Source organism: Aotus nancymaae, unplaced genomic scaffold (genome assembly GCF_030222135.1).
Source record: "Aotus nancymaae isolate 86718 unplaced genomic scaffold, 86718_ANA_hifiasm-v0.15.2.pri h1tg000036l, whole genome shotgun sequence".
NCBI lineage: Eukaryota > Metazoa > Chordata > Mammalia > Primates > Aotidae > Aotus > Aotus nancymaae.
The window spans coordinates 40,757,445-40,763,991 of NW_026988450.1; the positions used below are offsets into that span (position 1 = coordinate 40,757,445).

At 38.8% G+C, this 6,547-nt stretch overlaps 1 pseudogene; it reads right to left on the reverse strand.

Moving 5' to 3' along the window:
- Positions 1-2,139: 2,139 nt before the first annotated feature.
- On the reverse strand, positions 2,140-2,449 carry LOC110568830 (large ribosomal subunit protein eL43-like; annotated as a pseudogene).
- Positions 2,450-6,547: the final 4,098 nt, after the last annotated feature.

Sequence of the window (6,547 nt, forward strand, 5' to 3'; positions counted from 1 at the left end):
CCCATTGCTTTTGTCAGGTTTGTCACAGATCAGATGGTTGGAAATGTGTGGTGTTATTTCCGAGGCCTCTGTTCTGTTCCATTTGTCTATGTATTTGTTTTGGTACCAGTATCATGTTGTTTCAGTTACAGTACATTGTAGTTTAGTTTGAGGTCAAGTAGTGTGATGCCTCCAGCTTTGTTCTTTTTGCTTAGGATTGTCTTGGCTCTGCAGGCTCTTTTTTGGTTCCATATGAAATTTAAAGTAGTTTTTTCTAATTCTGTAAAGAAAGACGATGGGGAATTGTATTGAATCTATAAATTACTTTGAGCAGTATGGCCATTTTCATGATATTGATTCTTCCTATCCATGAACATGGTATGATTTTCCATTTCTTTGTGTCCTCTCTTATTTCCCTGAGCAATGTTTTGTAGTTCTCCTTGAAGAAGTGCTTTACATCCCTTTTAAGTTTTATTCCTAGGTATTTTATTCTATTTGTCACAATTGTGAATGGGAGTTCACTCATAATTTGGCTCTCTGTTTGTCTATTATTGGTGTATAGGAAGCTTGTGATATTTCCATATTGATTTTGTGTACTGAGACTGCTGACATTGCTTATCAGCTTAAGGAGATTTTGGGCTGAGATGATGGCATTTTCTAAATATACAATTATGTCATCTGCAAACAGAGACAATCTGACTTTCTCTCTTCCTATTTGAATACCTTTATTTCTTTTGTCTGATTGCTCTGGCCAAAACGTTCAATACTACATTGAATAGGAGTGGTGAGAGAGGGCATCCTTGTCTAGTGCCAGTTTTTAAAGGGAATGCTTCCAGCTTTTGCCCATTCAGTATGATACTGGCTATGGGTTTGTCATAAATAGCTCTTATTATTTTGAGGTACATTTGATCAAAACCTAGTTTATTGAGAGTTTTCAGCATGAAGCGGTGCTGGATTTTATCAAAGGCCTTTTCTGCATCTATTGAGATAATCATGTGGTTTTTGTCATTTGTTCTGTTTTATGTGATGAGTTTTGTTTAATGATTTGCATATATTGAACCAGCCTTGCATCCCAGGAATGAAGCCACATTGATTGTGGTGCATAAGCATTTTGATATGCTGCTGGATTCGGTTTGCCAGAATTTTATTGAGGAGTTTTGCATCTATGTTCATCAGGGATATTGGCCTGAACTTTTCTTTTTTTGCTGTCTCTCTGCCATGTTTCGGTGTCAGGATGTTTGGCCTCATAAAATTAGTTAGGGAGGAGTTTATCTTTTTCTATTGTTTGGACTAGTTTCAGAAGGAATGGTACCAGCTCTTCTTTGTACCTCTGGTCGAATTTGGCTGTGAATCCATCTGGTCCTGGGCTTTTTATGGTTGGTAGCATATTAACTACTGCCTCAATTTCAGAACTTGTTATTGGTCTATTCAGAGATTTGACTTCTTCCTGGTTTAGTCTTGGGAGAGTGTATGTGTCCAGGAAGCATTTCTTCTAGATTTTCTAGTTTATTTGTGTAGAAGTGTTTATAGTATTCTCTGATGGTAGTTTGTATTTCTGTGGGATCAGTGGTAATCTCCCCTTTATCATTGTTTTATTGTGTCTATTTGATTCTTCTCTCTTTTGTTCATTAGTCTTTATTAGTCTGGCTAGTGGGCTATCTAATTTGTTAATCTTTTCAAAACACCAGATCCTGGATTCATTGATTTTTTGAAGGGTTTTTCATGTCTCTATGTCCTTCAGTTTTACTCTGATCTTAGTTATTTCTTGTCTTCTGCTAGCTTTTGAATTTTTTTTTGTTACATAAATTAACCCATTTATTATAAGCCAGTGATGTCTCAAAGAGTAGAGGAGCATCTACTGGTCTTTGAATTTGCTCTTTCTTCTATAGTTCTTTTACTTGTGATAGGGTGTCGATTTTAGATCTTTCCTGTTTTCTCTGGTGGGCATTTAGTGCTATAAATTTCCCTCTAAACACTTCTTTAGTTGTGTCCCAGAGGTTCTGATACATTGTGTCTTTGTTCTCATTTGTTTCAAGAACTTATTTATTTCTGCCTTAATTTTGTTATTTATCCAGTAGTCATTCAGGAGCAGGTTGTTTGGTTTATTTGCAGTTGCGGGTTTTTGAGTGGGTTTTTGTTGTTGTTGTTACATAAATTAACCTATTTATTACAGGCCAGTGATGTCCCAAAGAGTAGAGGAGCATCTACTGGTCTTCTGATGGTGGACTTTACTTTGACTGTGGATGTGGTATTGTATGTCCAGGCACTGCCAACCACTCTCTTCATGCAGGAACCACAGTCCCAGATCCCTATGGCTCATCTCTTTATCTTGTTTTGGCCACAGAAAGAGCAAGTGTACTTGGCATGCTGGCTAATTTCAAATTTATTCACCATTTTCTGGAGGGATGGAGGCACCGTAGTGGGTCCCCTATTTGCCAGCGATCTCCACTTTCTTGGTACGTTTGGCCATGTTGCTGCAAAGTATGTCCAAGCCTAAAGAGGAAGAGATTTGGTATGCAGGTGTGGTATTGGGTGGACCTTCAATGAATTTCTTAATCCTTAGTTCTAATTTGATTGCACTGTGGTCTGAGAGAGTTTGTTATGGTTTCCGCACTTTTGCATTTGCTGAGGAATGTTTTACTTTCAATTATGTGGTCAATTTTAGAATAAAGTTACGTAGTACTGAGAAGAATGTATATTCTGTTTATTTGGGGTGGAGAGTTCTGTAGATATCTATTAGGTCCACTTGGTCCAGAGCTGAGTTCAAGTCCTGAGTATCCTTGTTAATTTCTGTCTTGTTGATCTGTCTGATATTGACAGTGGGGTGTTAAAGTCTCCCACTATTATTGTGTGGGAGTGTAAGTCTCTTTGTAGGTCTCTAAGAACTTGCTTTATGAATCTGAGCGCTCCTGTATTTGGTGCATATATATTTAGGATCGTTATCTCTTCTTGTTGCATTGATCCCTTTATCGTTATGTAATACCCTTCTTTGTCTTTTTCGATATTTGTTGGTAAAATCTGTTTTATCAGAGACAAGATTGGAACCCCTGCTCTTTTTTTTAACTTTCCATTTGCTTGGCAAATATTCCTCCATTCATTTATTTTGAGCCTATGTGTGTCTTTGCACATGAGATGGGTCTCCTGAATATAGCATACCAATGGGTCTTGACTCTTTATCCTATTTGCCAGTCTGTCTTTTAATTGGGGCATTTAGCTTGTTTACATTTAAGGTTAATATTTTATGTGTGAATTTGATCCTGTCATTATGATGCTAGCTAGTTATTTTGCCTGTCAGTTGATGCAATTTCTTCATAGTATCAATGGTCTTTACAATTTGGTATGTTTTTGCAGTGGTTTGTACTGGTTTCTCCTTTCTATATTTAGTGCTTCCTTCAGGAGCTCTTGTAAGGCAGACCTTACAAGAAGGTGGTGACAAAATCTCTCAGCATTTGCTTGTCTATAAAGGATTTTATTTCTCCTTCACTTATGAAGCTTATTTTGGCTTGATATGAAATTCTGGGTTGAAAATTCTTTTCTTTAAGAATGTTGAATATTGGCCCCACTCTCTTGTGGCTTTATGGTTTCTGCAGAGAAATCTGCTGTTAGTCTTATTGGCTTCCCTTTGTGGATAACCCGACCTTTCTCTCTGGCTGCCCTTAACATTTTTTCCTTCATTTTAACCTTGTTCAAGCAGATGATTATGTGTCTTGAAGTTGCTCTTCTGAAATAGTATTTTTGTAGTGTTCTCTGTATTTCCTGAATTTGAATGTTGACCCATCTTGCTAGGTTGGGAAGTTTCTCCTGCATAATATCCTAAAGAGTGTTTTTCAATTTGATTTCATTCTCTCTGTCACTTTCAGATACACCAATCAAATGTGGGTTTGGTGTTTTCACATGATCCCATATTTCTTGGAGGCTTTGTTCATTCCTTTTCATTCTTTTTTCTCTAATCTTGTCTTAACGTTTTATTTATTAAATTGATCTTCGATCTCTGATACTCTTTATTCCACTTGATCAATTTGGCTATTGAGATTTGTGTATGCTTCACAAAGTTCTCATGCTGTGTTTTTCAGCTCCATCAGGTAATTTATGTTCTTCTCTAAACTGGTTATTTCAGTTAGCAATTCCTCTAATCTTTTTTCAATGTTCCTTGCATTGGGTTATAACATGCTCCTTTAGCTCAGAGGAGTTTGTTATTACCTACCTTCTGAAGCCTACTTCTTTCAGTTCATCAAATTCATTCTCTGTCCAGTTTTGTTCCCTTGCTAGTGAGAAATTGTGATCCTTTGGAAGAGAAGAGGCATTCTGGTTTTTGGACTTTTCTGTCTTTTGTGCTGGTTTTTCCTTATCTTTGTGGATTTATCTACCTTTGGTCTTTGATGTTGTTAGATTCTGGATGGGGTTTCTGTGTGGATATCCTTTTTTTTAAATGTTGATGTTATTCCTTTCTGTTTGTTAGTTTTTCTTCTAACAGTCTGGTCCCTCTGCTGCAGGTCTGCTGAAGTTTGCTGGAGGTCCACTCCAGAACTTGTTTGCCAGGGTATCACCAGTAGAGGCTGCAGAATAGCAAAGATTGCTGCCTGCTCATTCATCTGAAAGCTTCATCCCAAAGGGGCACCTGCCAGATGCCATCCAGAGCTCTCCCGTATGAGGTATCCCCTCTGGGACATGTCTCCTCCATCAGGAGGCACTGGGGTCAGGGATCCGCTTGAAGAGGAAGTCTGTCCCTTAGCAGAACTCTGCACTGTGGTGGGAGATCTACTGCTGTCTTCAGAGCTGGCAGGCAGGGATGTTTAAGTCTGCCAAAGCTGCACCCACAGTCACCCCTTCCCCCAGGTGCTCTGTCCCAGGGACAGAGGAGTTTTATCTATAACCTCTGACAGGGGCTGCTGCCCTTTTTTCAGAGATGCCCTGCCCAGGGAGGAAGAATCTAGAGAGGCAGTCTGGCTACAGCAACTTTGCTGAGCTGTGGTGGGCTCTGCCTAGTTTGAACTTCCTGGTAGCTTTATTTACATTGTGAAGGAAAAACCCCCTATTCAAGACTCAGTAATGGTGGATGCCCCTCCCCGCACCAAGCTCGAGCATCCCAGGTTGATTTCAGACTGCCATGCTGGCAGCGAGGATTTCAAGTCAGTGGATCTTACCTTGCTGGACTCTGTGGCGGTGGGATCCGTTGAGCTAGACCTCTTGGTTCCCTGGCTTCAGTCCCCTTTCTAGGGGAGTGAATGGTTGTGTCTCACTGGTGTTCCAGGTACCAGCGGGTATGAAAAAAAATTCCTGCAGCTAGCTCGGTGTCTGCCCAAATGGCCACCCTGTTTTGTGCTTGAAACCCCGTCCCTGGTAGTGTAGGGCCTCAAGGGAACCTCTTGGTCTGTAGTTTGCGAAGAATGTGAGAAAAGCATAGTATCTGGGCTGGAATGCACCATTCCTTATGGCAAAGTCCCTTGCGGCTTCCCTTGGCTAGGGGAAGGAGTTTTCCAACATATTGAGCTTCCTGGGTGAGGTGACGCCCCACCCTGCTTCTGCTCACCCTCCATGGGCTGCACTTACTGTCTAACAAGACCCAATGAGATGAGCCGGGTACCTGGGTGGAAATGTGGAAGCCACCTGCGTTCTGCATTGATCTCACTAGAAGCTGCAGACCTGAGCTGTTCCTATTCGGACATCCAACATTGGATGTCTTTTAATTTATTTAGATGTTTAATTTTTTTTTTAACCATGCTTTGCAGTTTCAGTGTACAAGTCTTATTTTTTATTTTTGGTTAAATTTATTCCTAAGTATTTTATTGTTTTTGTTCTATTGTACATGGAATTGTTTCATTAATATATTTTAAAATTGTTTATTGCTTGTGCATAGAAATATAATTTATTATGTGTTGATCTTGCAAACTTGCTAAATTTGTTTAGTAGTTTCTAAAAGTTTTCTTTTTCATAGACTCTTTAGTATTATCTATTTATTTGATTAGGCTATCTGTGAGTAGAGAATCTTTTACTTCCTTCTTTCCAATCTTTATGCCTTTTATTTATTTATTTCTATCTAATTGTTCTGGCTGTCACCTCTAGCACAGTTTTGAATGGAAGTGATGAGAATGGACATCCTCATCCTATATTTAAATTATAATAAAGAAATACAGAATATGTATTTACTTGCTCTGTAGTTTATCAAAGTCATTTACAATTAATCGTAAGGCACTTAATCTTCTATTTTATGATGATGATAATCATGAACTGTTTTGATTCTTAGTTTCTAGTTGTCTAAGATTCATACTCTTCTGGTTCCTAACAGTGGTTTTCAATAGTTTATTTATCTGAATGCTGTAATAGGTGAAATATCTGTACTCTGAAGCTGATGCACATAGTCTAAATCTCACTCCCTTGACTCATTCATTGAATGCTTTTTGAACAGTCCCTGTATTCCAGGCTCTGTAGATACTGAAGATACAGAGGTAAACAAGACAAATATACTGACTGCTCTCATAGTAATCACTGTTTATTATATGTATTCTTATACTGTGCTTGGGAAGCACAACATACCATGTTAGTGTAAGCAGTTATCCAATTGTGTGCA